This window comes from Penaeus japonicus, unplaced genomic scaffold (genome assembly GCF_977035675.1).
Source record: "Penaeus japonicus unplaced genomic scaffold, GWHDUDI00000001_assembly GWHDUDI00000016, whole genome shotgun sequence".
NCBI classification, from domain to species: Eukaryota; Metazoa; Arthropoda; class Malacostraca; order Decapoda; family Penaeidae; genus Penaeus; species Penaeus japonicus.
Window position 1 is genome coordinate 37864991 of NW_028234418.1, and position 17500 is coordinate 37882490.

Sequence of the window (17500 nt, forward strand, 5' to 3'; positions counted from 1 at the left end):
CGCACTGATTCCTTTGCACAAGTACGTATACAGAGTACGCCCGCCTCTCCCTTCCGTGTACGTGCACATACCCGCACGGGTTCACAAGCCACGAGATCATATGACTTCCAGCGGGCCATTTCGTCCCGTGTCATGAGGATCCAAAAGAGCTCATGACCGAGAGTCGCCGGGAAACCTGTAGATTGCATGACCGCTGCATGCCCGCCCATCCTCGTCGTGAATGGGTATTTTGTCCTCTGCTCATTTACAGCGAAACGGGCGGCCATTTTTCGCCCCGCGAGGTATTCAACTCTTCCTGTTTCCCAAGAGGAGGTTGATTACGGTATATTAGATGTGAAGAGAGGGAGGAAGAGAAGAGGAGGAGGGAAGGAGGAAGAGAGGAAACGGGGGAGGGAAGGAGGAGGAGAAGAGGAGGAGGGAAGGAGGAAGAGAGGAAACGGGGGAGGGAAGGAGGAGGAGAAGAGGTGGAGGGAAGGAGGAAGAGAGGAAACGGAGGAGAGAAGGAGGAGGAGAAGAGGTGGAGGGAAGGAGGAAGAGAGGAAACGGAGGAGAGAAGGAGGAGGAGAAGAGGTGGAGGGAAGGAGAAAGAGAGGGAACGGAGGAGGGAGAGGAAGGGAGAGAGGAAGAAGAGAAGAGAAGGAGGGAAAGAGGAAGAGAAGAGGAGGAGAGGAAGAAGAGAAAAGGAGGAGGGAGGAAGGGAGGAAAGGGGTGAGGAAAAAGATAGAAGGGAGGGTGGAAGAGAGGGACGGGAGGGAAGAAGGGAGGGGTAGAGGGAGGAAGAGTTAAAGGGAATGAAGGAAAGGGATGGGGGGAGGGGGGGGAGGACCGAGGTCAGGAGGAGTACAGAGAAGAGGAGAAAGAAAGGCAAAAAAGAGGAGAGGAAGTGAAAGAAGGGGAGAATGGAAGGAAGGAGAGAGGAAGATGGAATGAGAATGGGAAGAAGAAATATTGGATGTGAAGCGAGGGAGAGAGTGAAGAGGAGGAGGGAAGAAGAGAGGGAAGGGAGGGAGGGAAGGATAAAGGAAGGGATGAAAGAAACAAATGAAAGGGAGGGGGAGAGTGACGATAGAAGGAAATAAGTCAGGAGGAATAGAGAAAGGGAGAGAAAGAAAGGAAAACAAGAAGAAAAGGAAGGGGAAGATGAAAAGGAAGAATAGAAGATAAAGTGGGATTGGGGGAAAGAGGAAGAGAGGGAAAGAGAATAGGGAGGAATGGAAAGAGGGGAGGTAGGAAGGAGAGAGGTAGGAGAGAGGCAAATGGGGGAGGAGGGAGGGAGGAGAGAGGCAGATAGGGGGAAGGAAGAGGGAGGCAGATAGGGGGAGGGAAGAGGGAGGCAGATAGGGGGAGGGAAGAGGGAGGCAGATAGGGGAAGGAAGAGGGAGGCAGATAGGGGGAGGGAAGAGGGAGGCAGATAGGGGGAAGGAAGAGGGAGGCAGATAGGGGAGGGAGGAGGGAGGCAGATAGGGGGAGGGAAGAGGGAGGCAGATAGGGGGAGGGAAGACGGAGGCAGATAGGGGGAGGGAAGAGGGAGGCAGATAGGGGGAGGGAGGCAGATAGGGGGAGGGAAGAGGGAGGCAGATAGGGGGAGGGAAGAGGAAGGCAGATAGGGGGAGGGAAGAGGGGGGGGGGCAGATAGAGCTTAAGATTTCACCCCAAATTCCGGGGAGGGAAGAGGGAGGCAGATAGGGGGAGGGAAGAGGGAGGCAGATAGGGGGAGGGAAGAGGGAGGCAGATAGGGGGAGGGAAGAGGGAGGCAGATAGGGGGAGGGAAGAGGGAGGCAGATAGGGGGAGGGAAGAGGGAGGCAGATAGGGGGAGGGAAGAGGGAGGCAGATAGGGGGAGGGAAGAGGGGGGGGGGAAGGGGTGGGGGGCAGCGATAGGTGGGAGGGAAAAGTAGATAAAAGGAAGAGGGAGGCAGATAGGGGGAGGGAAGAGGGAGGCAGATAGGGGGAGGGAAGAGGGAGGCAGATAGGGGAGGAACCACGATGGGGAGGTGCGTGATAGGGGGAGGGAAGAGGGAGGCAGATAGGGGGAGAGAAGAGGGAGGCAGATAGGGGGAAGGAAGAGGGAAGCAGATAGGGGGAGGGAGGAGAGAGAGAGAGAGAGAGGGAGGGGGGGGGAGGTAGGAATGGAGAGTCATCCTGGCATATGCTTCAGGACCGGCCCCGGCTAACAGCGGGCGATATGAAGTGCAATATCGTAGGGCGCTGCCATGTGCACCTCCTGCAATATCCCAGTTCAGCAGGAAAGGCCAGGCCAGGTACCGGGACCGAGTGCAAATCTGTTTAGGTTTTTCTTCTTTTTCTTCTTCTTCTTCTTTTTCTTCTTCTTCTTTTTCTTCTTCTTCTTTTTCTTCTTCTTCTTTTTCTTCTTCTTTTTCTTCTTCTTCTTTTTCTTCTTCTTCTTTTTCCTTTTCTCTTCTTCTCTCACCCCCCTTTCTGCCTCTCTTCTTCGCTTCCTTCTTCTTTTCTTCTTCTTCTCTCTTTCTTCTCTTCCTTTCTTTCTTCTTCTTTTTCTTTTTTTTCTTCTTCTTCTTTTTCTTCGTTGCTGTTCTTCATATTTTTTTTCTTCTTCTTCTTTTTTCTTCTACTTACTTCCTTACCATTTTCTTCTTCTTCTTTGTTTCTTTATCTTCTCATTCTTCTTTTTCTTCTTCTTCATTTCAAGCTCGTATCCCTTTTTTCTTCTTCTTTTTCTTCTCTTTTTCTTCTGTTCTACGTTGCTTTTCCTAATTGATTATTTTCATTCTTCGTTAGCGTTCTATTACTGTACTTCAATTTCACTCATCTATCTTCACTTCCTTCTTTCTCCATTCCGTCTTTCTAATTCTTATTGTATTTTCTTCCTTATACTTTCCTTTGCTTCTTTTCTAGAATGCCACTTTTCGTTAGACGTTTCTTATCTTTTACTTATCCAGTCGTCTTCGAATTTTATCTATAATACTTTCCTTCCTCGATTCTTCGTCTTTCAATCCTATCATCATTTCTTCTGTTTCTCTAGAATATCAATTCTTTCTCATTCTTTTCTTTTTTTGTTCTTTCTCAGTTTCTTAGCTTTGTCTATACTTCTACTCTTCATCTAAGTTTCAGTGTGTCCCTTAACCGTTTTTCTTTCTTCTCCTCATCTTTCCCCCTATCTCTCGTTCTTGTTCTTTCTCTTTCTATCTATTTATCACCCCTTTTTCAACCTATTCTATATTTTCTTCTGTCTTCCAACTAGAGCTCCCTTCTCTTATTCTCCTCCTCAATTTCTTTCTCCGTATTATCTTACCTTTTCACCCTTTCGTTACCAATTTGCACTGATCTTTTTATCTCCTCTATTTATCTTTTTTGCCATGACATCTATCGGCATTACTTTCCTTCTTATTTCTTTCCTGGATCTGATATCTTCTTCTGCCATATAACTTTCTTAATCTGTACCATTCTCGTCATTCCCCTCTCATTTCCTCTTGCATTCTCTTGCTTTACAATTGGCTTCTTCAAATCTTTATTTTCTTCCTCTTTTCTTTCTGTTTTATTACCACCTTTTTTCTTCACTTCATCCTTCTCACTCTATTTCTCTACCTTTTTCATCTTTTCCTTTCTTTGCATCTTCTTCAACTATTGCTTTTACTAATTATTCTTCACTTTACTTCTCTTCCTCTCTCTTCATCATTCTTAACTTTGATGCTCGCTTACTATTATTATAATCATCATGTCTTTCACGTGCACTATTCCTCCTTCTTTCTTATTTCCTTTTCTTTCTTTCTATCTCTGCTTTCATCTTTGTTCTTACTTACTTTCTCTTTTTTACTATCCTTAAAACGATTTTTCAGTAATGATCAGTGCTTTTCTTTTTTCTTCTTCTTCTTTTTCTTTGCTGGATGGATGAAGGGGGATATTCCTTTTTTTTCTTTCTTTTTCTTTTTTTTCTTCTTTTCGTGGTTGCAAAATGTAGATACATTTGAAAAGTGACTTTTTGTTTATTTACGTTGTTGTTGTGTATGAGAGAAGGGCTTGACTGTGTGTGTGTGGAGTTAGATTGTTATTCGTCCTTCTGCGCCTTCTGTGCTCCATGTCAGTCAATATATATATATATATATATATATATATATATATATATATATATATATATATATATATATATATATAATATATATATATATATATAACAATATTATATATATATAGATAGATATATATATATATTGTTATATATATATACACACACACACACACACACACACACACACACACACACACACACACACACATATATATATATATAAAGAGATATAGATAGATAGATAGATAGATAGATAGATAGATAGATAGAGAGAGACTGATAACGTCCTTCTAATGAAACACTTCTATAAATATAGTGCAGTATTTGTGCTACTGAAAAATCTATCTTTTTTATATATACTTCTCTCTTTGTTTCTCTCCCTCTCCCTCTCCCTCTGTTTCTTTTTTTCCCTCGAAACGCATATGTTCGTGTGCGTCTGGATAAGGTTGCAAAAATCAAAGTTTCTATTGTGAAATGAATACAAAAAGCTTTGGGGTTTGGCTCCTGGTTTTGCATGCGGTTTTGTAGCTTATCTGAATTTGTTTATCTGTATCTTTAACGCTTTGCCTTGTTTGTTATTTTTATTTTGGTTGTTCATGAAAGCGATTACCAAAAAAGTAAGATTTGTTAATTTTGAGAAATGTTTTTTTTTTTTCGTCCTTTAGGTATGAATTTTCTCTCATAAGCGCTTGTTTTTCTCCAATGTTTTTAGTTTTATTTATTTATTTTTTTTAAGAGTTGCCCCGTCAAAGGAGATGGGATTCTCTTTTATTATCATTGTTATTATGATTATTTTTTTTTTACTTACTAGGAAGTATAATTTTGGTGAAATTACCATAGAGAAAATAAAATGACATGTTTTTGTCTTATATTATATAGTTTTTTTTTTATACTAAGCTGTAGTGCTAATGCTTATTTTTATTCCTGTTTATTAATTTACTTCTGTGACTTTTTCTTTAAGTGTATACATAATTTTCTCAGCGCCTCTTCTGTAACACAAAGTGAGTGTGTCCGAACATGTAAATCACTATTATCAGGGTTGGGAATATATCCGAATAAATTTCTCACAAAAATTACATTTATTTTTTTTCATTTATATTGTATGTACATTGATATCATGTATTTTAGTTTATTTTGGGAAGTTCCTGTTTTTTTTTTTCTTTTTTTTTTACCCGGCATCAACATATTAAAGAGGACAGTGGTCGGGGTTCATGTTTTTTTTTTCTCACAACAGTGATGAAACATGTGATCAAAGAGACATTAGTTTAGAGAAAAAACTATTTTGAAGAGCTTGCTTTAGAGTTGGAAATGTATCTGATGAAGTTATGGAAGTTCTAGGTTATATATATATATATTTTTTTTTTCTATGAATAAGAGATCGTCATCAATACATATTGAGAAAGACAATAATCCACTCACTTTTTCCCCATTTTTTTCATAAGAATGAAAAAAAGAAAAAAAAAAAATCATTTAGGTAAAGCAATTTTGAAGAGCTAAGATGTTGATTTTTTCTATTTCTTATTTATCTATTCATTTTTTTTTTTTTTACAAGAACAATAACTAATATCAAAGTAAGGCTTGAAATCACTTCATTGATTTTTGCCTGATGATTGTTGACGTTTTCATCTTCCTTGATCGAGTTGGCCATTTCCGTTTGTGAGAGGTGGCTGCAACTTCTCCTATCAACTGCTTTGTGTGTGTGCAATAATGTGATTAGGAGTATTATCACTCTCAAGGTAAAGCTTAGAAACCAGCTGAGTATATTTACTGGCAATCAGAACTTTACCAAAGTTGCCAGAATTACAGAGACAAAGTCTTGCAATCGGCATGCAATCGGACAGTTCAGAGCCTCTTGTCTAGGCTGCTTTCGACCCGTTTTTAATGATATTATAATTTCCTAAGACCCTCATGGACTATCGATTCTGATTTCCTCATGTATCAAGGTCTCAAGGTCTAGCTTTCCCAGTTAACCAATTCCTGACTTGGTTCAAAGTCAGATATGGCTTGAGGATTCTCGCTCACATTACATATTCTCTGCTCTCGTGAGTAGGACTGTTCCTCTCTCTCTCTGCTGTCTCTGTCTCTGTCTCTGCTTTCTCATCTCTTCCTGTTACCTCTCTTCTCTCTTAAAGGTCCGACCTTGCGCCGTCCTCGACTATTAATAAATGTTAATATCCGTAACATTAACTACATTATATTATATTACTATATATATATATATATATTATATAGTATATGTGTGTGTGTGTGTGTGTGTGTGTGTTGTGTGTGTGTGTGTATGTGTGTGTGTGAGAGAGAGTGTTATTGTGTATGTTTATATTGTATATGCATATATATATATATAATCATTATAATTTATATATATATATAAAAGAATATATATATAATGCATATGCATATATATATATATAATATATATATTAATTATATATATTTATATATATATCTATAAATACGAAGAACATAAACCCTATTTACTACTAATGTATACACCCTATATATGTACAACCACACACACACATACGTCTCACTCCCTCCCTTCTCTCTATCTCTCACTCTCTCTCTCTCTCTCTCTCTCTCTCACTCTCTCCCTCCCTCCTCTCTCTCTCTCTCTCTCCTTCTCTCTCTCCCCCCCTCTCTGTCTCTTCATCCCACACACAAACGTCATAATCATAGCTTGCACACCCAATCTCTTCTCAGTATTTAGGTAACCTACAATGCAAACGTTTTCTTTTGTCTGCATTAAACTTCTAACAAAGAATGTTATACTGTTGTGTTTATTATCATTTGTTTATCATTTTTCCTTGTTCCATGTTACTAGTTGGCAACAAATTTACCATATCTTTTTGTCTAGCTTTATCTACTGATAAAATGTATATAAAATGTGACTTTTATTTACTATTGTTTCTGTTATTTGTTCTATCTTTTACTACCTACAAGGTTAAAAATGTATGAATAGACTTTAAAATGTTAATGATATCAGTTTCCGGGGGGTGGGGGGGGGGGGGGGGGGTGGGGGGGGGTTAAGGGGGGGGGGTGGAATAAGGGGTGGGGGGGGGGGGATAAAGGAAAAGGTTGAAAAGGGTATGAAAGAGGGGGTAATTTGGTGGGATTTGTGGGTGGTGTTTATCAACTCAACTTATGTCAAGATTATTTGATTAATTGGATTTCTATTATAAATAATCCTCAACGATCTTCTCTCCTCCCCCCATGTATATAGCAATTTCTTCTCATAGACATTTACATCATAGTTAAGCCCCTACATTCTACAATTGTTCAGTAATGATACTTCTATATGGTTGATATTTGCATACATGAATGCATATACACATTATAGAGAACACACATTTAGCATTTGGTAAAAGTTGTAATATTTTCTATATATTATTAACTGTCCATACCTATAGCACATTACACTAAAATTATCCATACACACGATACATACATCATCCATCGCATATACATATACATATATATATACTATATATATATATAATATATATAATATTATAGTATAAATTATATATATAGTATATATATATGAAATGTATGTAGATAATATATATGTATTCATATATACTATATATATATATTATATATATAACATATGCTATATATATATACAAATATTATATGCTTGATATATAATAATTTGATATATATATATATATATATATAATATATAATATGACTACATTATATATGTTTGATATATATATATATTCTATCTATATATACGTATATATATATATATATATATATACATATATATATATATGGCATATATTATATATTGTGTGTGTAATGTGTCATGTGTGTCGTGTGTGTCGCATGTCCTGTGTGTGTCCGTGTTTATATATAAACTCCTATTATATATAGTATAACTATATATATATATATAGATATATATATATATACGATATGTAGAATATATTGTGTGTGTGTGGTAGTCGTGTGTGTGTGTGTGTGTGTAGTGTGAATTTATATACACACAAACACACACACTTGTCCAATCGTGTATGTACATATATATATATATATATTCCCTATATATATATATATTATATATATAGTAATATTATATGTATATTAGATATATATATATATATAAGTATAAATCTTTTTTTTTTATTTATTATGATTATATATATATATATATATTATATATACGATTATACTAGATATATAAGTGATACACACACACACACACACGAAACACTAACACAGCACACACACACACATAGTATAGATATATATATATATATACCTATATATATATATGTTATATATATATATATAATATCTACATATATATATATCATATATTTATATATATATTGTATACATATGTATGTATATTATATGTATATATATATTATAATATATACTATTTATATATACATATATATGTATATAATATATATATATATATATTATATAGTATATATTATATATATATATATATACACACACAACACACACACAACACACACACACCACACACACACACACACACCACAACACACCACAGACCTACCACGCACATGCAACACGACAATCACCACACACACACACACACGTACACACACAACCAACACACACACACAGACCTACTATAAAGACACGCACATGCCACACACACAACACCACCAACACATCAACACCAATACATATACATAACACAAATCTAAAGCTGGAAAAAATCGGTGTCGTAACGTAATTACCATTTAATATATAGTATATATATATATATATATATATATATATATATATACTATATAATAATATATAATTATGTGTGTGATGTAGTGTAGTGTGTGGTTGTGGTGTGTAGTGCTGTGTGTGTGTGTGTGTGTGTGTGTGTGTGTGTGTGTGCCCGTGCATATGTGCTTGCATGTGCGTATGAGTTACTTTTTCAAGACAGGGAAAGGGCAGTACAGGCATCACCAAAAGAAACGGGGGGGGAAAGCGGCAAGGGTTCAGCCAAGCTTCAGGCAGGACTTTGCAAAACGCCCAGGAAATTTATTTTTCTTTTTTTTTTATTTCAATCATTCGTATATTTTTAATTTCGGGGGGTTTTTTCTTTCCCGGGAAACTAGTTCTGGTTCTAAAAACTGATTTTCACTGATGGTTCCGGTATGCAAATATGCAGGATTGCAGGTAAGAAGGTCGGCTGAATCCTCGTTGGCAGCCGTTTGAGATTTCTCGATAACCTGTATTGAACCGGATAGATTCCTTGTCTCCTTCGCCTTTCTTTCTTTACACACACACACACATATATATATACATATGTATATATATATATATGTATATATATATATATATATATATATATATATATATATACTATATATATATTCGCTATATACGTTGTCGTGTTGTGTGTATTCATAGAAATACGTATGTATATATATGCATATGATATTTTATGCATATATATATACATACCTATATATATTTATATATTTATATAATCTAGTAGATATATATGTAGTTGTATATATAAGGTATTGTAGCATTTAGAATCAGGGAGATAATATTATTGTGTGTGTGTATACATATATAAACATATTCATTATACATATTGTATATATATATAGTTGTTTTTATATTCATATATTTATAATATATATATATATATATATCTATATTAATATATATATATTATATAATATACACACTACTCACATATATTATATATATATATATATATTATATATATATATATATTGATAATATATATACACCACACACATATATATATATATTTATATATATATATATATATATTATATTAGTATTTTGTAATAGTAAAGGTATTGTAGCTGAAAATAAATAACACAAACATACGCACAGACACAACACACACAACACAACATATATAAAAAATAACTATATATATATATAATTGATATATATATAACTATATATATTAATACATACATTATATATATATATAATATATATATATATATATATATATATATATATAGTATAACTGTTATATTTACATACATGATATATCTACATATACCTATAACATATACATGCATATATATATACTCATATCTATATATATATATATAATACTATATATATATATATATATATACTATAATATATATATAAGTTATATACTATATACAAACATATTATCAATACATACATATATAAAATATGTGTTTGTGTGTGTGTGGTGATGCTGAGTGTGGTGTGTGTGTGTGTGTGTACCAATATATATATATATATATATATATATCTTAAATATTATTATATATATATATATTAGATATATATACAACACACACACAACCCCACCCCCCAAACAAAAACCCACCAAAAACAAACACAACAACCCCCCCCCAAACAAACAACACAACTCACACACACCACAAACCACAAACACAACCCCCCTATTCTCTATATCTCTATCTATCTATTTATCTATCTATCTATCTATATCGAATATGTATGCACACTCTCACCCACTCAAACACACACACACAACACACACGACACACACACACACACACACACTCATCTCTCTCTCTCCTCCTCTCTCTCCTCCGCATGTCGCCACACACACACAACAAACTCCACACACACACCCAACACATATACACACACACACAACTAACACACAAACCACACACACTAAGCAACACACAAATAGGTAGAAGAGCACAACACACACACACACACATCCACACACATATATATATAATATATATATATATATAGGATATATATATAATATAGTATATATATCGTACATCTCTACATATACATGCATATATATATATATATATATCTATATATATAATATTATATATATATACTATATATATATATATATAATAGATATATATATATATTAAATATATATATATAATATATATATATACTATATATATATAAAAAAATATATATTATATATATCTTAGCATCTGTATATGTATATGTACATATATATATATATATATATAATATATATATATATTATATATAACACTTAATATCATATATATATCTGTGTGGTTGTGTGATGTGTGTTTGTGTGTGTGGTTTAGTGTGTGTGTGTGTGTGTGTGTGTGTGTGTGTGTGTAGTTTGTTATCTATATATATTTATACTATCAATATATAATGATATATATATGATATTACTTATATTATATATATATGTACTATGCACCTTAACATACTCACACACACACACATAATTTATACATCTGATACATATACATGCACTATATACATGCATATATATATATATCTAATATTATATAATATTATATATGCTATATATATATATATATATATATATATATACATATATATATGTGTGTGCGTGTGTATGTGTATATATATACTTATGAATATGTATTTTTTCCTATTCTCCCTTTTTTATTTCTTTACCTTCAAGACCGGGAAAAAAAGATTTAAAGAACTACCATCCTGGGCGAATCAGATTGAACTTTGCGCTCGGGAGACCTCAGACCTCCGACTCGCCTCAACTCTCGTGGGAAACTGACCTTTCCGAGGCTAGGTCATCAAGTGATTGAGGTCAGCGCGAGGAATTAATTGTGATTATCATCATTTTTATATTACTGTTGGAAAGTCTGTAGGGGTAGAGTTCAACTGCTGAAAAAAAGGGATAAAGCAGACGATATAATCTTGTATAATCTTAGCAATGTGATATCATCAATAATGGCCGTCAAAGTTAGGTAATGCCACAGATAACTTTATTTTGTTTTGGGAAAATATACGTAAGAAATTGAAATCCGAATTGCTGGCATTGAATCAAAATTGTTTGAAGAAGTTTTGAACATTTTTAAGGTCGATGTGAATACAAAGGAAGTTACAGTAAAAAGAAAAGAAAGAAGCTTAAAGCACAATGAAACAAAGTTCTCAAATATCTTTAGATAGTATTCCAGTCAAAAGTGAAAATAACCGTGTGCCCTCGTTATATAAGGCATCAAACTTATAGGACATCTAAGCGAATGCTATCAAAATATGACAATATAAAAAGCCAAATTAAAGTCATGAATATCCGCATATAAAACGCCATGCAAAATCAGGCTAAAAAAAAAAAAAAAAAAAAAAAAAAAAAAAAAAAAAAAAAAAAAGGAAAAAAAAAAATAAAATAAACAGTAAACAAGACTGCAACAGGGAAATCATGCCAATGATCCGGTTGCCTGTCGTTGCATAATACCTCAAACGGACGGCGAGCTTCCTAACGTCGTCAACGGAAGACACAAAAGAATGTTTTCAAAGTAGTTTGCAATTCAGCAACTCCTCCCCCTCCTCCCTTCCCCCCCCCAAAAAAAAAAAAAAGTTCGGAAAGGAAAAATGAAAATGAAATAGTTGCTGTTGAAAAATCGTGAAGGATTCCTATTCAGTCTTCACGATAAAAAGAGATTGATTCTTGCAGTAGTTTCTGGGACGCCGTTCAACTTTCGGAGTCAAATATGATGTTGTGAAGTAGATTCCTTTATCGGGATAGTTGGCGGGAAGATGGGATGTTTCTGGTCGAAGGAAAATGTGAAAAAAGATGGAAGAAGAATGGTTGTGAAGAAAATGTGTGTATGTCTGTGTATGTTTGTCATACACACACACACACATACGCACACACACACGCACACACACACACACACATATATATATATATGAATATGAATATGCATATATGTAAATATATATATATATACATATACATATGTATATGTATATATATATATATATATATATATATATATATATATATATATATATATATAAATGTTCATACCTTATATATATATATCGATTAATACGATGTATGTGTGTTTTCCTGACCGTAGTTTATTACACATCCTTTCACATAGATATCACTAACCGCACCTGAGACGATACGACCATGAACAACTTAGTTGCCAAGTCCTCTTCACTCCCCCCCCCCCACCTCTTTCTTCCTACACACCCCTTCTCTCCTTCACCTCCCGCCTTTGTCTTCCTCGCTTCGCCTTGCTTGGTATGCGAAATCTAAAGGCGCGACTCCACGACCTCGAAGGCCTCTGTCCTAACTCCTATTCCCTCCCTCCTCCTCTCCCCCCCCCTCCCGCCTCCCACCACCCGTCCCTTGGAAACCCAATGTAAATTGGCCCCCTGGCCCCTGTCGCCACTCACCACCACTCCTCCCCCCCCCTATCCCTACCCTCCATTCTCCTTTCTTTACACATCCAGTCAGCATCACACTCCTTGCCTCCCCCACCCCCCCACCCCCCATCCCAACCCCTCTACTCCTCCCTCCTCCCTCCACACCACTCTAACCTCCACTTACCCTCGTCCCCCCACACCGTTCTTTCTCTTTTATCCACCTCTTACCTCCATCTCCTCTTCTCTCTCTCTCTCTCTCTACCCCCACCCTCCCTCCTCTCTGAATATACTACCCTACCCACACTCCTCTCCTTTTACCCCCACCCCCCCTCCCAACCTCCTTCCTGTCGCTCCCCCACCCCCACCCCACCCCCTTCCTATCCCTTCACCTCAATCTCTTTGCTGGCAAATCCACTCGAATAAATCTGTGAATCAAATCATACGATACTAAGAAGTGAACTGCTGAGGTGTGCATACATAACCTCATCCGGGAAATGTTCATAGATCTCCATTCATCATATTTATTGAAAAGGGAGGGGGGGATGGGGGAGATCGGGGGGAGCTTGGAAGAGTGGAAAGGGAAGGGGGAGGGAGGGGGTGAGGTCGGAGGGGGAAGGGGGTTGTTAGAGAAGCGGTTGCACTGGAAATAGAGGAGGAAAAGATCTGGTATGATAGGGTTGTTATTCGGTCTTTTTTTACTCCTACTATTGTGTGAATTTTAATCTTCAACGTTTTATTTTATTATTTATTTTTTCCCCCTTTTTTTTTTTTTTTTTTTTTTTTTTTTTTTTTTTCCCTTTTTTTTTTTTTTTTTTTCTTTTTTTTTTTTTTTTTTTTTTTTTTTTTTTATTTCCTCGTCACCCCCCCCTCCCTGCCCCTTTCTCTTTCTAACAAAATCAAATCGACCAATTCCACGAGCTTTTATCTATCCATATATTCATTATCTACCTCTTCATTCATTCCAAGATCCGTGATCGAGGACCGCCATCCATCCCGTAAATGCTGATATCACATGGCTGCCGGATGCACACAATGGCTTTCTTTTTTGCCTATTTTCATCTAGCTATAGTTCCACTTCGTGCGCCTCGTTTCCCTTTGCCCTCCTCTCCCTCCCTCCCCCCCTCCCCCCCCCCCCCCCGCAGGCAATTACTGTACTTTTCTCCTCGTTACTCTCCGATTACCACATATCCCATATGATGTCAGGAGGTCCCATTTTCCTTCGTTCTTAAAAAGAAAAAAAAAATAAAAAAAAAAAAAAAAAAAAAATAAAAAAATAAAAGGTTGGTTCTGGACAGCACATCGTCTTGTTTTTGTGTGTCGAATATACTTAAAAGACATCATTCAAACGTCAAAAAATTCAATTCTCCGTGTCTTTAGAAAAAGCAGTTTGCTTGTTTAGGGGGGTTTTAGGGAGGCGGTGTCCGGCGACGGTTTTAGGCCGTTTAGGCTCAAAAAAGCGAAGAAGGAAATTGGAGTTTTGTTTTCCCCCCTAGTATCTTATATTAATATCGTCCAATTAACCGTTTTTTTCATTTTTTTTTTTTTTTTTTTTTTTTAGATGCTTTTGTTTTAATTTTTGTTTTTATTTTAATAATTATAATTTTTTATTTTATTTATCTTTTTTTTTTTTTTTTTTTTTAAAATGATTCTCGACTTCTCAGTGGGGGTACTCTATATCCCAGCCCTAGACAAAAACTAACTAAAAATCTTCTCGCGCACCTTCACATCCCCGTTTTATATTTACACTGATGGTTTTGTTTCGTTTCTTTTTTTCTTTTTTTTTCTGTTTTCTATAAAATCTTGGTGTTTCGTTTGGGGGGTTGTTTAAGCTGCTGGTTTCCCCCATCTGTCTAGACTCACTCTCTCCTGTAATACCAGGCGATAATCCTCTGCTCCTCGTCTCTTTTTTATCTTTTCTTTATCTCGTCTTGCCTACTTCTATCCTTTCTTTGTCTATGTCAGACTGTCTCTGTTCCCAATGTCTAAAGGGTATTCTTGTCTGTCCCCTTCCTCCACCAACTCACTCTCTCTCTCCCTCCCCTCTCCCCTCTATCCTGCCTGGCCTGCCCTCTCTCCTCCCTCCCTCTTCTTTCCCTTATCTACTGCCCTCTCCCGTTCCTCCTACCGCCCCTCCCTCCCCTTCTCTCACCTGCTTCCTCTCTACCTCCCCCGCGCCCCCCTTTCCCACCTCACATCCCCTTCCTTATACCTTTACTATTTTACGTTCCCCCTTTCCCTCCCATCCTTACTCCCTCCCTCTCTCCCTCCCTCTCTCCCTCCGCCCCCACAACCCTCCACCCTCCCTCTCCATCTTCTTCCCTCCCTTCTCTTCCGTCTCCTCCTCCTCCTCCTCCTTTTGGAAAGCACTTCTATTTGCAGAGCTGATAAGATAAGTCGGCAAACAGTGATACCACAAGCTCCTTGCAACTCTGCGGTTTCTCCCTGTGGTGTTTGCAAGAGCAGTGTTGTGTACTTAAGGCGTCTGGAAAACGGGACTCTCCTGCCTGGGATATGACGTTGAAGGAAGGAGAGAGGAGGGGAAGGGAGGGAGGGGGAGAGAGAGGGAGGGGGAGACGGAGAGAGAGGGAGAGGGAGGGGGAGAGGGAGGGGGAGACGGAGAGAGAGGGAGAAGGAGGGAGAAAGGGAGAGAGAAGGAGGGGGAGATGGAGACGGAGAGAGAGGGAGAGGGAGAGGTAGGGGGAGAGAGAGGGAGAGGGAGGGGGAGACAGAGAGAGAGGGAGAGGAGGGAAGACGAAAGAGAGAGGAGAGGGAGGGGAGACTGAGAGAGAGGGAGAGAGGAGGGAGACGGAGAGTAGAGGAGTGGGAGGGGGAGACGGCAGACGATAGAGGGAGAGGGAGGGGAAGACGGAGAGAGAGGGAGAGGGAGGGGGAGACGGAGAGAGAGGGAGAGGGAGGGGGAGACGGAGAGAGAGGGAGAGGGAGGGGGAGACGGAGAGAGGGGGAGAGGGAGGGGGAGACGGAGAGAGAGGGAGAGGGAGGGGGAGACGGAGAGAGAGGGAGAGGGAGGGGGAGACGGAGAGAGAGGGAGAGGGAGGGGGAGACGGAGAGAGAGGGAGGTGGGGAGACGAGAGAGAGAGAGGAGGGGGGGGGGAACCGAGAGAGAGGAGAAGGGAGGGGGAGAACGGTAGACAAGAAGGGACGAGGGAGGTGGGAGACGGAGAGAGAGGGTGAGGGAGGGGGAGAAGGAGAGATAGGAGATGGAGGTGTAGGGGGGGAGGAGAGGGAGAGGGAAAGAGAAGAGGGGGGAGAGAGGGAGAAGGGGGAGGAGAGGAGGGAGAGGAGAGAGGGAGAGAGGAGAGGGAGGGAGAGAGAGAAGGAGGGAGGAGGAGAAGAGAGGGGAGGGAGAGAGAAGAGAGAGGAGGAGGAGGAGGGAGAGGGGAAGAAGGAGAAGGAGGGAGGGAGGAAGGAGGAGAGAGAGGAGGAGAGAGGGGGGGAGGAAGAGAGGGGGAGAAGAGGGGAGAGAGAGAGAGGAGAGGAGAGGGGGAGAGGAGGAGGAGGAGAAGAGAGAGAGGAGAGGGGAGGGAGAGAGGGGAGAGGAGAGGAGGGAGGGGAGGGAGAGAGGGGGGGAGAGAGAGGGAGGAGAGGGGAGAGAGGGAGAGGAGAGAGAGGAGGGAGAGAGGAGGAGAAGAGGAGGAGAGAGAGAAGGGGGGGGGGAGAGAGGGAGAGGAGGGAAGAAGGAGGAGAGGGAGGGGGAAGAGGAAAGGAGAGGGGAGAAGGAGGGAGAGGGGGGGGGGAGAGGGAGAGAGGGAGAGGAAGGGGAAGGGAGAGGGAGGGAGGAGAGAGAGAGAGGGAGGGGGAGAGGAGAGAGAGGAGAGAGGGAGGGAGGAAGAGGAGGGGAGAGGAGAGAGAGGAGAGAGAGGAGGAGAGAGAGGAGAGGGGAGAGAGAAGGAGAGGGAAGAGCAGAGAGAAGGAGAGAGAGGGAGAGGGAGAGGAGGAGGAGAGAGAGAGGGAGAGGAGAGGAGGGGAGAAGAGGAGAGGAGAGGAGAGAGAGGGAAGAAGAGGAGAGGAGGAGGAGAGAAGGGAGAGGGGAGAGGAGAGGAGAGGAGAGAGGGAGGAGAGGAGGAGGAGAGAGAGGGAGGGGAGGAGGAGAGGAGAGAGGAGAGAGGAGAGGGAGGAGAGGGGAGAGAGAGGGGAGAGGGGAGACGGGAGAGAGAGGGAGAGGAGAGGGGAGAGGAGAGAGAGAGGAGAGAGGGAGAGAAGAGAGGGGAGAGGAGAGGAGGAGAGGAGAGGGGGAGAGAGAGAGAGAGGGGAGAGGAGAGGGGGAGAGGAGAGAGAGGAGAGGAGAGGAGGGGAGAGGAGA